Raw genomic sequence first — 17,344 nt, forward strand, 5'->3', positions numbered from 1 at the left:
CCTTGGATCTGTGCACAGAGTAGTATCCTTGAGATGTAGTTCTCATAACACTTACTGAACACCCAATCAAACCTTTATACCTGCCTCTTGTGGGATGTATCACCTCCTTGCAGCCCCGGCTCCCACAGTTTTACCTTCTGGGACGTTTAGGCTTGCTGGTCACTGGGGCACTGCTTATAATGTCTCTGGTTGCAAATACTTCATGCCACAAAAAAACAGATGTGAACGAGAGAAAGGCCAGCCAGCCACTTGGCTGAGCACATAACTCTAATCGCCCAAAAGTTCATTACAGAGATCACCCAACTTGAGAAAGGTGTCCAAGTGAATTTCTAACCAGTATAAATAATTGTTCCTGCAGTTGGGGTATCACGTGACTAGTCCTTTCCCATGCCCATTCCTCTTGTAATTTTAAAAAATTTACCACTTCCTAATTTAACCCCACATAACACACAAGACATTAGAAACTGGAGTTAAGGTTACAGCTCGGAAATGGACTTTGGTGACTTGAATTCCAGCCCACTATGTAGTAGCTATGTAGCCTTGGTTAAATCAGTTTCTTCATTTCTATCATCATCATTCATTTTGTAAGTTGCCTGTAAAGTAGCACATGGTCTAGAATCGTAACGTGTGTGGGTTGGGTTTTTTTTTGTTTATTTGTTTTTTACATTAGTTATTGTACATTTTGGAACCCCGCCTCACTGAGACATTTCTTTTCCACCACTGAGTGCCCTTTCCACCACTTGTATGCCCTTCCTGCCAAGAATACAGTGTACAATCTATGTTGTGCCTCTGTTTCTGTCCTTCCGATAAGACTGCTTTTATGGAAGCAGCCATAGTTACAGTACAGTGTGTGTGTGTTGGGGGGTGGGGGGAGGGTGCCCAGCCCACCTGTAGGACAACTCTGCCCACTTGTACCAGACCTACAGATTCCCCCGCTTTCTTCTTCTTACTGATTAAAAATACGAAGTGAGCTTTGGGACTTTTACACTTTCCATTTCCCTCCCTTGAAATAACACTGATGGACAGACTAGGAAGTAGGTGTGTATTATGTGCTGTTGAGTTGGTTCCCACTCCTGGTGACTCTAAATGAGTGATGTCCACAATGTTCTGCCCTCAACAGCCCTGCTCAGCTCCTGTAGACTCCTGCCTATGGCTTCTTTTTATGGAGTCAATCATTCTCATATTTGGTCTTCCTCTTTTCCTGCTGCTTTCTATTTTTCCCAGCATTGTGGTCTTTTCCAAAGAATCCTGCCTTCTCATGATGTGCCCCAAATGTAGAAGACTTGCTTTAGAGACCCCCACCTGTACAACACAGGAAGTGGGCTAATGTGTGGCTGAGTGGAGAAAATTGAAAAGACTACTAGGTGATTGGTGCGTGTCTGAGAAATTAATAAACTTTCACAGGATGAATGTGTCCCTGGTCATACCCTCACAGTGGATTCTGCTTCCCTGAGAAGTGCTTGGAATGTTAGTGATCAGATTAGGGGCAAAAAATGATGTTCTTACCTTGTGTGCTTGTTAAGTTCACTTCAGCATGTACTGAGTGCCTATTATTTGAAAGGCACTTTCAGAGCTGTGAGAGTGAATAATAGAGAATAGATACACAAATGCCTGTCCGAGAAGCCAGGGTGGGTAAGGATCTATAAATACAATGGGAGAGAGACATTGGAAACACTTGCTGAAAGATGGGAGGAATAAGGTGGGTCCCGAAAGCCCTGTAGGAGTTACTTTTAGAAAATCTTGCAGAAAGAACTGTACAATATCATCAAAGGGACTGTGGCAATGCCAGGCAGCGTGGAAAGGACATGGATTGAATGTAAGCGTTTTCCAGCAAATGATAGCTTCACTGTAACTGAAGTATACAGGGTATTGTGACAGAGATGAAAGTCATGGCAAAGTGGCACTAGGAAGGCAAGCTCCTGCTGCATGAGGGAGAGCTTCATTGCTTGGCATAGTGGCTTATATTTAATTAAAGAAAGCCAGAAGTTCCTCAGTGTATTACCCCGCTAAATTCTTACCTGTTTGAAATCAGGAATGGACTTTATTCATCTCTTTATCCCTGTATATTGGAAATTCTCAGAAATGTCAGTCGAATGAATGAGTAAAGTAATTAGAGGATAGAAGCACTCCAATGACGTCTGAGTTAGAAGGGCAACTGTGTATAAGGTAAAGATGGGCAAGGGAATAAAAGGAAGATAACCCATCCAGAAGCCAATAATCAGGAGAGCCTGCTCTAGAGCCACGGGCGTGAAAGGAATAATTTTATGGAGGGGGAATCATTAGTGACTGGATGAGTGTGATGAGGGATAAACAGAGAGAGGAGTCAAAAATAATAGGTTTAGGGCCAGAGAAATCAGGAAGATGGTGATATATGAGAGTGAAAAGGTTATGATTTTTAACAAATATCATCAGAATTATTAGAGAAAGAATTGGTCTTATTTAGAAACTATAGGAAGGTGAGGCCTGAAGGCTTGATGCTGAAAGAAAGGAATTAAGAGGATTTCATTTTGCATTGGAAGTTAAGAATTTGGTGCTGAAAATAAAGAGGGGAGGCAGTGAGAGGATGAATTAAGAGCCCTAATAAGATGGTAGAAGGCTGGAAGCTGAGGAGAAAGATGGCCATTGAGAAAGTTTAAAGACCAGATGGCAAAAAGACTTAAGAATATGGATACTGAGTACATAATTTTTTTTTGATGAGTGGTCTGTAGTTTTGCAACTTAATACCCTTTCATCTTCCCAAACCTGACGTAAAGTCATTTTTGTTTTCTCTGTTCAATGTAAGGTCCTGGCAAAGAAAGACTGTCTTGTTCATGATTGTCACCTCGGAACTTAGCAAAGTGTCTAAGACGGGTATTAGGTGCTCAATGCCGATTTGTTGAATGAATCAATATGATGAACAGGAACAAAATATGAGGTCAGTTTTGGGACTCCTAAAACTGGAGTTTCTGTGGGACATCCATGAGGAAATTATTCCAGGCCTCTGGAAATCTAAATCAATTTATCTGTCTATTTCTATCTATCATCTATCTATCTATCTATCTATCTATCTATCTATCTATCTATCTATCTATCAGTCTGCTTATCTATCTATCTGGTTTCAGATAATATGCAATAAACATCAGAATTCAGATATATCCTGTAGTCATTTACCTAAGCTTGAAAATCATTTTGGTTTCCTTCCATCCTTATTTTGTTTTAATTCATTGAAAATTGATACTCATTTAAAAATTGGTTTCATATTGAATTCAGTTGAAAACGTCCAAGAATCGCCATCTGTTTTTCTGGGCCAATGGCATGGCATTTCTCCCATTTTACTTTTTAAATTGCTGAGTCTCAGCACTCAGCAAACCTATAAATTCAATACAACTCTCATCAAGATTCCACTGGATTTTTTCCCTTGATGTAATAATTCTAAAATTGACAGGAAGAATAAACATACAACAGCCAAGACTACTTGGAAAACAGTGGGCTGTTACTACCACATATATTAAAATGTAAAGGAAGAGTGATTAAGATAATTTTAAAATTGTTTTTGTTGTTGCTAAGGACTCACCAGAGAAGAAAGCTACTCCCTTTCCTCTCTTTACTTCAGGAAACAGAGACCAGCATTGTTTGTGATTGTGCACATCTGAGTTGCCCTTACACATTCATATCCTACACATCTGAAAAGAGGTGGTAAAACCTCGTGTTTTTTAGGGTAGTAAAGGGTAGGGTACTCAAAGAGGAGGAAAGGGATTTTTATGTTGCACGAAGAAGAAATGAGCTAACTGAAGAGAGAGAAATACAGCTCAGACAAAATTGAGAAGCCAAATTGGTTGTTTGGAGGAGCAGAAATCTGTGTTCATCTTATCACAGTTCTGTGGAGAGGTAAATGATTGGAGAATGCCTGCAAGAATAGACTCTTAAGTATATTATCTTTGAGACTAGAGACAAGGGCTTCTGTGGCAGAACCTGTGGTCAGAAGTAGCCTGGCCAGAGCACCAGCGGTGACCTGATGGCAGGAGATCCATTACAGCAACCTTTCTTAGCAAAAGGACCACATGGCGCTGATTGCCAAAGAGAAAGCTCAAGCCATGGCCCACATTATCTGGGACTATGCCTCGAATTTCCACAAAGGTGAGACTTGTTGCACTTAAGTGTCATTGAGCAAGTTCATATTCCTTTTAAATGGGAAAAAGAGAAACCAGTAAAAGAATCAAGAATAGGCATGAATTTAGAAATTAATAAATGACCCATTGCCTTTTTAGGTTTGATGGGACAACTACTATCTTATAGCTCCCTATATCACTTTTTATGCCATACTAAACTTCAGATAGTTCAAAAACCTAAACATAAAGTATTGTCATAAAAAACTGGAAAAATGAATAGGAACATTTATGTAAAATTGTGGTTGTATTTAATCATGATATTAAAGCTATAAATAAAAGATTTGAAACATACAAAATTAAAATCTATACAAAAGGAATTACCACTATAAATAAGGCTTAATAACAAAAAATGGATAAAATATTTATAACATTATTAATAAGAAATAAGTTTAATATGCAAAATGCCTTTATATATCAAAAGGCAAGATATGCATTTCAATAGAAAAAGGCAAAGAAATGAACTGGTAATTAAAATAATATATAGCCTCCCCCCCCAAAAAAACATAAAAAGATGTTTAGCCTCATTAATATTCAGCAATTAAAATTTGATTAGTTATTTATTTTCCTAATAATTTAGTATTAAGTATTGTTAAGAATGTGGGGAGAAAAATCAAACATCCCCACAATGTTATTGGTGGGAATTTCAAGTGTTGCCTACTTTTGATAGAACAGTTGGGCAATAATTTTTGCCATTTTAAGAAATTGAGATATAATTGACATATAACATTGTATAGTTTTAGGTGTACAACACAGTGATATATATATATATATATATATATATATATATATATATATATATATATATATATATATGATTACCACAATAAGCTTAGTTAACATCTATCACCACAGTTACATTTTTTTTCTTGTGATGAGAACTTTCTTCTTGTGATAAGAACTCCTTTAGTAACTTTCAAATATACATTACAGTATTGTTCACTATAGTTACCATATTATAACTTACATCCCCAGGATTTATTTATCTTATAACTTGTACCTTTTGACCACCTTTACCTATTTCACCCCCACCTTCTAACACCCACCTCTGGCAACCACAAGTCTGTTCTCTACATCTATGATTTTAGGTTTTTGTTATTGTTTTTTAATTTCACATATAAGTGAGATCATACAGTATTTGTCTCTCTTTGTCTGACTTATTTCACTTAGCATAATGCCTTCAAGGTCCATTCATGTTGTCACAATTAGCAGGATTTATTTATTTATTTATTGAATTTTTTTTTGTTAATACTCACCGGAGGATATTTTTCCATTGATTTTTAGGGAGAGTGGAAGAGAGAGGGAAAGACAGAGAGAAACATTGATGTGAGAGAAACACATCAATTGGTTGCCTCCAGCACTTGCCCTGACCAGGACCTGGGCGGGGGAGGAGCCTACAACCAAGGTACATGCCTTTGACCAGAATCTAACTTTGGACACTTGGTCCACAGGCCAACACTCCATCCACTGAACCACACTGTCAAGGGCAGTTTTTATTTTTTATAGCTGGATAATATTTGTCAATGTTTATGTAAAATAGAAAATGTGAATTCCCTTTTATTTTTAAACTCTATTTCTAGTAATTTAGTCTAAGGAGAAAATTGGTCAAGGGCATCAAGATGTACTCATCAATTCATTTTCTCAGTCATTTACCTACTCATTCATGCAACAGATATTTTGTTAGTGCCCATCATAGGCTTGACTATGAACAACTGGATGCACTGGAAAGACAATGGCCACTGATTTTATAGAGCTTACGTTATGACTAAGGATACAGACACAAACCAGGAAAGCAAATGAAAAAATAGCTTCTGGTTACTTGTAAGGAACTACTAACAAGAATAAGAGAATAAGTAATATACAGTACATAAGAACTCCAGAGAAGACCTCCCCAGGGAAGTGTCATTTAAGGGGAGACAAACAATGAAAAGAGAGCTAGGTGAGAGCCCTGTGGATGAAGGACTTCCCAACCAGTAAAAGGAACATGTGCAAAAGCTCAAGGGGAAAAACAGCATTACATGTTTGAGGAACAGAATGGTTGGCATGTTGTGTGAGGAAGGAGTAGTGCAGATGGCAGTGAAGAGACAGATAACATTCAGGCCATACAGGCCCTGTTAGACCGTGAAAAGAAGTTTGGGTCTTATTTTAAGGGTAATAGAAAGCCATTGATGGCCTTTTAACAAACAAAAAGTGGTAAAACGGGATTTATATTTGAACAAGCTCACTCTTGAAGCTTTGTGGATAATGGATTGGAATTGGGCAAGAGCAGATATTTGCTGCAGCACTGTTTATAATAGTGAAAAAAATGGAAACAGAAAATACCTAAGGGATTGAACATAATAATCATGATGGAGAATTATATATCTGTATGGGGAAAATATCCACAAATTTTGAGTAAAAGTGTGCGTGTGCTCACATGTGCACGTGCTTGCTGGCAAACACGTATGAGAAAGATGGTCACAAAATGATAGCAGAAGTGTAAAATTAGTCGAATTTTATGTGTTTTTATAGCTTTTTATGAATAGGTATGTGTTTTATAATTAGAAAAATAAATCTTTTTTCAATGTAGAGAAAAAAGATAGACTTATCTACACAGGGGAAATCGTTTAATTCCTTTTATACTCTCTACTTTTCTGTTTGCCTCCTTCAATTGTTTGCCATTTCTTAATGTGAACTGGCATTAGGGTCCAGTAAAATACACATGTGGATTATGGAGATCTTGTCCCTCCAATGTACTGTTTCAATCTGTCCATGCTGCTCTTCTGCCAAAACATGTGGATTCGTTATTTCCCATTAATTCTCAATGGGCAATGAACACACATCTTGGCAGACACCTGCTAATTCCTTAAAGAAAGAAGTCTAAATTTTTAGGCTCTCCTTTCAGGCTGTGGTCTTTGTAACTCAAAGAAACTAGATTTTCATTAAAAGACACCTGTTGTTTTTTGTTAATCTTCTGATATTAAGCTAGCTTTAGCTTTTATTTTGAAAGACTGGTAAAGATTACAAAGTGGCCTCAGCTTCAAACTACCAAGTCCTCTTGCAGCGACATTATCCCAGACACACGTGAATCCTACACTGGTCTGTGGGAGCCTGGAGGTTGTTTGAACATGTTTTCTGAAATGGCATCCCTTTTTTGCTGCCTTACATGGTAACATTGTGACAGAACTTTCCTGGAATTGCAATCTATCTGGTTAATTTTCAATCCCTTCAAAAAGTGGGAAACAATAGTTTCCCTTTCCCTAAATTCTAGATGCTGTCTCTCCTGCCCTTCCCATTTTATAACCCCATCTCTATAATACATTTTCCTTGGTTTCTCATAGAAAAATAGCTTAGCCTTTGTGCTTTCTTGGCCTTCCATCTCTTCCCTTTTTGGTTCTTCTCAAAATTGTCCTTTACTCCAAGTCACAATTATTAACTTGGAGTCATTAAATCATATAGCTTCCAAGTAAATACTCAAATTCTTTGTGCAGTAACTCGGTTCTTGAAATCATCCACGACTCTTCTGGTTGGTTGAAGGCTTAGTTTTGGGATGTAGGGGGAAGAGGATGATAATAAGGATGATGGTGATTGGTTAAATATTAAGACTGCTGAATGCACCATAGCGTCCTCCTGCATAACCACGACATCCCCGGTACCTGTATGTTTACCTAACTTTTGTAAAAAAAAATTACATAAATGGAACATCTTCATTGCAGAAAAGTCTGACAGAAGTAGCAAAAAAGTTTACCTGTAATTTTACCACCCACAGAGAATAAAACACTGCTAACACATCGATATAAGTGAGTATAAGTTATGTATTGCCTTTGAGTGTTTCACATTAGTTATGCTCTGCCTATTTAACCTCATTTTTTCCCCAGGTGTCTGACTTTTATTTATAAACAATCAAATTATTTTTTTTCTTATGTGCACTATCTAGAAGATTTGAATATTTTTTTCATTTTTAATAACTTTTGAATGATTTCATGATCAAATTTTGGGAAGTGACAATTTAAAAGAATTGTTCCACTAATAAAGATGCACCACTCCCCCATGTTGCCTCCAATAGGTTGTCTAAAATTGTGTTCTGCATTCTGTATGGAATTCCATGTTTTGAGAATTAAAGATAAGAGGTTCTTTCTCTTAGCGCAGTGTTCCTCAAAGTGTGGTTTGTGAACCAACTGCATTAGAACTTCTCTCAGTGATTCTGATAGAGCCCAGAAATCTGCATCTGCAATAAGCAGTCCAGAGATTCTGATGTTACTATGCTTTCAGAGCCACTATCTTAGTGCACTTGACCATTCCTGCCCAGTTCTAGTCTATGCCAATTGTGTCTCTGTTTCCAAAATTATAGCAACAAGACAATTCACCAAATTCCCACTACTGTAAAATGATAATATTGATTTTTCACTGATCAGATAACTAGTGAAGGTGTTTTCTCATTTTGTTTCAGTTTGTATTTTTAGCTCACTGGGGTGAGGAACTTCATTTGAATCACTCTAACTCATAATACAAGAATGATTTAAGCTTTTAAAGGTTAGACATGTTACGCATTAAATGGATATATAGGTTAACCTAACTAATGTTAATACTAAAGAAAGAGTAAGTGTGTAAAACACAGCAATTTTTGTTTTACAAGTCACAGTGAAAATCTAAGGAATCTGAACATTGCTAGGGGCAGCCAGTGGATGTCACCAGTGCGCCACGGATTTGTAGAACCGAGCCTTGTTTTCTGCTGTTACCTCTCAGAAATAACTGAGTCGGGTGGTTTTATATGTTCGCAACACCCATTTCCCCCCCTTTCTTATAAATTATTGACTGATTCAGTACCAATTAGTTCTACCAGTTGGTAGGTTTGTTACCAAGTTAAGCTTCAAGACAAGAACCTGGACTCAAATGATTAAAAATTTAGAGGCAGTTGATTAAATATGCAGATAGTCTGTGAAGCTATTTCTTGAAACCATTATATTGCCTTTTAATACTAATGATTTGTATAATTAATAAAAACAAGCTTGAAAGCATTAGAGAAAGAAACGAGATATTAAAAGCAATTGGGCTAAATGCCAAGAAGTAAGAATATAATGCGATCAGGGCACATTTACCCTATAAGTTAGTTCTCACTGTTTTCTTTTAATAATATGATTCCCTTTTTAGCAAAGACTATGTATTGAATTCTGCAATTGTTTTGAAAATTATGTGTTGGGCCAGTGAGTGGTCTGAGGGCTAATTAAATACATTTAGAGGATTGTATACTTCTTCTTCCAATTAAAAATCTTAATTACTCCAGTGAATTTTCTGATTTGAAGGTTTGTTGTGAAGTATAAGCAGTGAAGCGTAGATGTCCAGATCAAATTGGGATTGCTGTGGAGATCCCTTGGCTTACAATAAAGCTATTTTTAGTTAATTATAAAATTGCCCTCACAACTCTGACCCTCAAATTCATGTTTTTTAAAATGCATTTTTCTCCAGATCATGGATTCTTTTTTGCTATGAGCACAGATTTGGAGTCAGTCCAGGTCTTTCCATTGTGTGATAGCAGAAAAAAACATTTAAACTCATTATACTTCTGCTTTCTTAGCTGTATTATAGGGCAAATCAAACAATACCTATTATTGGAAGAAATAACTATTATTTAGGGGCTCTGCTAAGTGTTAGACACTATCTATCATAGGGTCTTTGCATGGTTTATCTCATTTAATCATTGGGGAAAAAATCTCAGAAGGTATGTTGTGCTGTTCTGATATCACAGAACAGAAAACAGAAATAAAATACTGGAGCTTGATTTTAAATTCTGGAGTGTCTGGCTGAAATGCCTAAGATCTTTCACACCAGGGCTCTTTGTCAGTAGATACTGCTGTTGCCATGCTTTCTAAAACCCAGGCCTTGCCAAACATTGCCCAAGCACTGACTTTAATGTGTTCCATAGGTAGTACGTTGACTAAGGAACGGGCAATGTGAGTGCCATTGATGCCCAAGTACAGTGTTCCTAGACAGGAAATATCCGACAGGCCTCCTCCAGTGCCCTTCGAAGGAGGCTCCGTCTGTGCCCACCCATAGGATTGAGTCCAGTGACTTACACTTTAGAGACTGTGGAGTCAGAGCCATGTAGAACATTATTGTTTATGTTTGGCACATTGAGGTAGAAAGAAGAATATTAAAGAGATTTTCCATCTTAACTTAGAGATGGAGAGAATGTGAAGAATATAAACATTAACTTCGAGGCAATTTTAAGATTCTTGATTTAACACTGGGATTTACTATTTCTTCTCCTGCTAGGCCTGGACATCACCTGTTTGGGGCTGATTATCAATCCTAACTCTGTGGGAGACATTTTTCTGAAGATTGCTTTTGTAGCTCCAGTTTTCACTGGGGTTATCATTAACTATGTACTCTAATGTCATCCCAAACTCAGCACGACACAATTATATCTGTGTGTAAACATTGAGAGCCTATAAAATAGCAATTGTAAAATGATTTAAAATAGGCTAAATGATTAAAAACAAAGGTTCTGATTTTTAGAAGCATGTATGTATATATAAGTATGTTGGTGGTATAATTTGTTTTCTATTTCTTCACAGTTTAGTGTTTGTTTGTGTTACTTTCCCCCCTCCCCAGGATTTTGATAAAACTACTTTATTTTGCAGTTGGTTATATGTGTTGCTTTTCAGTTGCTATTTAGTAATCATGTATCTATCTCTATCTATACCTAGCTATCTATATATCTCATTTGTTTTTCCAAACCAGACTATAAGGCCTTTGCATAGAGGACCTCTATCACTGGATGTTTTGGTTGGAAGGGACCTATGGGAGGCAGTATATATATGTAAGATGCAGGAGGTAGAGGGTAAAATAATCATGAGCTTTGGGTCCAGAAAAACAGGGATTCAAGTCCACTTAACAGCTCTGAGATTTGAGGACAAATAGCTTCTCTGTACTTCACTTTCCATTTACAAAAGAAATTATCATAAGGATTGAGATAATATATATAAACCTTGAGGCCTAAGACTTGGCACAAAATCACTCAATAAATGCTGTTTTAAAAATCCTTTCCTTTTTCCTTACTCTATGTGAACACAATAATCATTCAACATAGTTTGATTAAAAGGATAAATGACTGCTATTATATGGATAATTTTTAAACCCATTGCTTTTTACTTTTGTTCTTATCACTAGAGGCCTGGTGCATGGATTTGTGCACCAGTGGGGTCCCTCGGCCTGGTCTGTGGGGATCAGGCTGAAACCAGCTCTCTGGCATTCTCTGAGGAGTCCTGGATTGTGAGAGGGTGCAGGCCAGGCCAAGGGACCCCACTGGTGCAGGATCGGGGCCAGGGAGGGACCACAGGAGGGCTCCAGGGCATGTCCTGCCCATCTCACCCCATCCCAATTGGCCAGCCCCCAGCAAGCTAACCTACTAGTCAGAGTGTCTTCCCCCTTGTGGTCAGTGCATGTCATAGCGACTGGTCGAACGGTCCAATGTTTGGACACTTAGCATATTAGGTTTTTATTATATAGGATAACCTTCTAATGCTCTACCTCCTAAGTAGTTTTCAACGTGAGCCTGTTGTCTCCAAAGCCTCTGTGGGTTCTCCTTTGGCTCATCACTGCCTCTTTAATTTTGGTCGGCTCTCATGCCCTCCTTTTCACATCTACTTCCCCAGAAGTAGGCATTTTTTCTCACCTAAGGCCGTCTTCACTTATTCACTGTCTCGCTGTACTTTAAAGTACAACTTGAAATATACCTTTTCCATGAGACCTTCCAAGATAAAAATATTATATTCACAGTTCTCTCAAATTTTTACATCTCTGAGGCTATGATGAAGTAGACTTTGTAAAATTAGCATGTGTTTGAAACCCACTACATGGAAATGTATTTCATGTATTACTTTCCATCCTCTGGATGCTTCCTAGTAAATTAGGCACTCAAATATTTGCTAATTTGACTACTAGGTACATTTCTAACCAAACCATATCAGAAAGAAAGAATATAAAACAACTAGAGGCCCAATGCACGAAATTCATGCAAGGGGCTCAGCTCCCACTGCCCCTGCAGTGGCCGCCTTTGCCTTGGCCCCGCTGCCGCTGCCGCAGCTTCGTCCACAAGGACGTCTGGTCTAATTAGCATATTATGCTTTTATTATTATAGATTTTTCTCCAGAATTTTAGGAAAAAAAATTCTTTCTCCACCATCACCAGTACCTCTATTTTTTTTTTTTTGAGGAATATGAAAATAATTTTAAGCCCATTTGTAGGTAATAAAATTTTCGAAAATATGTTTTGGCCATAATTGTTTTCTCTACCTCCAATTAATCTTTTTAATGTCTTTTGATCATCTCCTATGTCTTAGATACTGTTGTAGGTGCTAAGGAAATGAAACACAAAAAACATTAGGTTTCTGTCCTCAAAGAACCATGAAAAGTGAGGAGGACAAAGCCGGTAACAGGTAAGTATAAAATTCTGGTTGGTGCAGTAATAGAACTCAGGAATATGAAAGGTGCACACAAAATGGGCAAATTCAACCTGCTTTCAACTACCACTCTTTTAAAAATAAGATATTGAAAGGAATTTTAGAGACAGGACAGGGAGTTTTAGGTAATAAAGAAGGTCCATGGGAGAGGACTGCATAGATGTAGGGCTTGGAGATGCCAAAATGCTTATCTTACTTGTACAGAGGATAAATAAATGCTACAGGATAAGTGGGGAGGAATACATACATTCACAGAGAATAAATGAAAGTCACAGGATATCGGGAAGAAGGAAACATATTGTCACAGGGGATAGAGGAATGTTGCAAGATAAGGGGAGAAAAAGGAGGGGGGGTACCACGTGGGCTTTGAGTTTGAAACTGATACTATGTAGCCGAATGACCAGTGAGGAAAGCACGGGGGTCCTAAGTTATGGAAGGGTCCAATTAGAAAGGGTCAGGTTCAAACAAAGAACTGCAGCAGCATATATAAACCAGAGACAAAGAGGCATGACACAGATTTTTTTGGATTTTGATTTTTTCCCATTAAAGAGAGAGAGAATAGTTTTTTTCCTATTTGGGGGCCCTTTCCTAGGGGTTTGACTTTGGGAACACCCCTGCACAGATGGACTTTGTGTATGCTTCTAATAAACTTCTACATTTTTTATTAAAGAATTCTTTCAAATTTATTCTTCATCTTCTTCGGACAAAGACCCATGAGAAGAAGTCTGTACCCCGAACTCCACATTTCATATAACATTTCAATATCATCTCACTACTTGCCCATGAATATCTTGATTTAGTGGGCCCACACCCTTTTCTATATCCTGGACTTCCTTTTCCTATTGAATTAACTTCAGAAAAATTTAACACTTATATCCCATGTTGGAAATTACAGATATATGCATGTGTGTGCAAATATATATTTCCCTCACAGCCCTTCTCCTTTTTATGCATGAAATTACCACCTAGATTTCCTCTGATGGCAATATTGATAATATGGCATATATACCGATGACATTTGTTATTACCTTACAAGATCATCAAGAATATGGACAAGATCTATTCTTACTGTAAACATCTGTAAAGATAATAATATATTATATTTCTATATCACTTGATACTCTTTAAGGCATTTTTATGGAGATCTGAGCCAGGCGGGTATTGTTTTTTAGGAATGTTTTTTTAGATGTACCATGTTCATAACAGAGTACAATGGACAGAATATTGGGCAAATGCCACATGTGGCAGCTTTTTCTTCACAAAGGCAGTCTAAATATTTAAGTAATTCTTGTCATGTCAGAGAGTGCAAATGTTCTTCAGGTATGGTTGGTTGATTTTATAAATGAGTTTTTCCACTTTACATAGTTACATCAACAGACATTTCACTAAATTATATTTAAAGATTTGACAAGACAGGTCCTGTGAAAAGCATGTTAGCTTAAATCTCACCATCTCGTCACACTGTGATTGGTCTACGTGAGGTAGAGGCTGAAAGGGTGGGCTTAATCAGCATGAACATTTGCAGAAAGTAATGAAATTTAATAATAAATAATTCCAAGAGGCCTTGTTAAGCTGGAACATTATTATCAAACTGAATATACATGTTGACAGCTATGCCAATAAATTTGAGAGCTGTGAACATTTACCACATATAAAGTAATGAAGGTCCTTTAAAAGGCTGTGCTGTTCTTGTTCTAGGAGAGGGATTGCTACCCAACATTTTTTTTTTCTTTTTCAAAATGGAAAAATGAGTCAGAAAAATACTTCTAGGGACACATCTGCAAAGAGATGCAGTAGGTCTAAATAAAATTAAGAAAAAACTCCTAAAGAAGGTTATCATATTATCTCTATTATCAAAATTAAGACTACATATCTGGATTGCCACAGCAATTTGCTTGAGGTTTTATAGCTTATCAAACAGAGAGTGATTTTGGATTTTAGTTATGAATAGAAATATAAGATGATTACTTAATCCCTAGATCTTGATTCTGAATGCAGAACTGAACACAAACTCATTATAGTCGCTGCATTGAACTTAATAAAATTATGAGTGCATAATTAAATACAATAATTAAAGACAGATTATGTTATTTTTGCAACTACCAATAGTTTTTACAAAAAAGGTAAAAGAAGCAGACAAGCTCTGTTAAATTTGTTTAGAATGCCTTGTTACAGAACATGGATACATTTAGGCATTAAATTGCCTTGGACATAAAAATACCTAGTATGCAACTTCACATAGCGAACTGCCAGCATTGATGATTACAACTGAGCTATGGCCAGAAGAGAATCAAATATATTATAGAGGCTAAAGGATAATAGATGAATTTGATAAAGAGACTCTTTCTAATGAGGTTAGTTTTAGGCATAATTGCACAAACCCTAGCATCATTGAAGATAAACAACATAATCCCCTTAAAATGTTTTTTCACAGAGTGTTCTTTGGACTTCAACAAACTATTATTTTCTTGTACTGGATCCAATAAACAGAAATGAAAGAATGAGGATGAATGACTATTCCTTGATTGTTGTGTTTTCCCATAAACATATCAAACCATGGAAGATTTAGCATCTACTTGTCAATTGTAGTCATCGGCAGAATAAAAGATATCTGGCTTGAATTGTCTGGGGAAAAAAGTCATGAAAATGTGTGTCCTGTGTCTCTGATTCAGGGCATGTTCTAACTATTACACTGAATTCTACATTAGTAGCATTGGACTGAAATGATTTTTCCCTCAATTTCTGTATGTCTATCAAATAAGGGATACTTTTAAGTGGGAAGTAGGAAATCTGCTCTTTCTGTACTTTCTCAACCCTTGTTTCAACTTTGCATTGACTGTCTTCTATCGATGTCTTCTCTAGCTACCCAGCTCCAACCCAAACTATACCATGTTAGACATTACTAGTGGTCACCAACATCCATTTTTTCCCCCTTCCAAGCACATAGAAGACCAACTCCTGGGCTGAATGGACCCTGTGATTTGTTCTGGCCAAAAGACTGTGTGTTGGTGAAAATCTTGTGGGCCTTTCCCACTTGCTCTTGACACATGAATGGAAGGGATTTATCTTCAGGGTGATCCACTGCAAGGATTAGAGGAGGATCATTTATGCAGGGGTTGTCCCCCACAGAGCAAGATTCCCTTCACAAGGGCTTTGGTGCCGCTCATTCTACCTCTTGAGTGTTTCCCTCCTGGAGGAGGTTGTGTCATGCTCCAGCATGGTCTGAAGTGTCCACCAGGTGTGCTGGCTATGAGGCCTCCAGGAAGGTTCAGGACAAGATCAGCCTCTGCCTTTGCCTTGCCCAGGGACACCTGACATGAGCTACAATATGATCTTCAGGTGGCTGCTACTTGTGCTGGGCTTGGACGTTCCAGGAGAGACCAAGCTTTGAACCATGATTGGCTGCCACTTGTGCTGGGCCTGGGGCCACTTAGCAAGAGGCATGGGGTATGCAGAGACCAGATGCTGCTTGTTTGGGATTCGTGAATCTTTTAGAGATTTTAGAAAAATCATAAGCATGAAGCAAGACAGGCCATTTATATGGAAAAAAACACTGGAAATAGCTTGGGTTGGCCTAAAAGTTGGGTGAGGTGAGGTCTCAGGGAATCACCAGGGTGGGCAAACAGTTTTAGGCAGATCTATGGAGACTCAGATATTGTGTCTTCCTGCTGACTCTGTGGGGGAAGAGCTCAGAAAAGGAACAATGGCCTCTGCCAGCACTCTGTCTGTGAGAAAGGCCTCAGCCCTCGCTGAACAATTCAGTTCCTCCTTGTATGACCTTGGTGCCTTCCCTTGCTGGATAACTCAGTTCCTCCTCATATGTTCCTTGTGCCTTTTCAGTGTTGGAACTCAGAGTGAGTAAGTCTGTGTGCAGATCCTTTAAGTGAAATGTTTGGGACTCCCAACAGCCTTATGTCTCACTCCGCCACAATCCCCTTTGGTTTTCACAGCCAGGAGTTATGGGGAATTCTCTTCCCAGCACTGGAACCCTGGCCTGGGGATGCTGTTGTGGGGCTGGGACCCTTTGCTCTTCACCGGTGACCTCCACGGCTAAGATATCTCACCTCCTCCTACCAAACTACAGAACAACCATCATTGTTATTTTATGTTTTTATTAATATAAAGTTAGAAACAAAGCAAATTTACTATTTAAATGCACTTTTTCTGTATATCCTTAGTTATAGGACTTCTGTTTAGCTAGATTTCAGGTGGTGCTCAATGATGGTTGTTCTGTAGTTTGGTTGTTATTTTGATGTGGTTGTGAGAGGATGAGTACCACATTCACCTACTCTGTCATCTTGACCAGAGCCCACCTTTTCCTTGTTCTTCCCCCCCCACCCAAACATGTCTGGCTAGTTTTAGAGCTTTATTTCCCTATGTAAATCTAAGAATCAGTTTGTCAAATTGTATGAAACATCTTATTGTGCCTTTGATCAGAATTGCATTGAATTTATAGATGCCCAAGGCATTGTGACTTTGTCTACATAATACACTTGAATAAAGACTGATACATACTCCAGTCTTGGATGATAATCCAATGGGACTCTCAAGAGATGTGAACCTGTATTAGAGGTACTTTAGAAAGAAGAGCAGGTGGTGTTTAAAATAGAAAAGAATCTGGGAGAGGATTCAATTTTTAAAAACAGAAATAAGAAATGAGAAAAAAATATATCACCATGGCAGGGAATGAAATGACATTTTATCAGATTTGTGGACAGGGTGAAGGGGGTCCTGGAAAGAAATCACACAAGAATGCTAG

Source organism: Cnephaeus nilssonii, assembly GCF_951640355.1.
Source record: "Cnephaeus nilssonii genome assembly, chromosome: 10".
NCBI lineage: Eukaryota > Metazoa > Chordata > Mammalia > Chiroptera > Vespertilionidae > Cnephaeus > Cnephaeus nilssonii.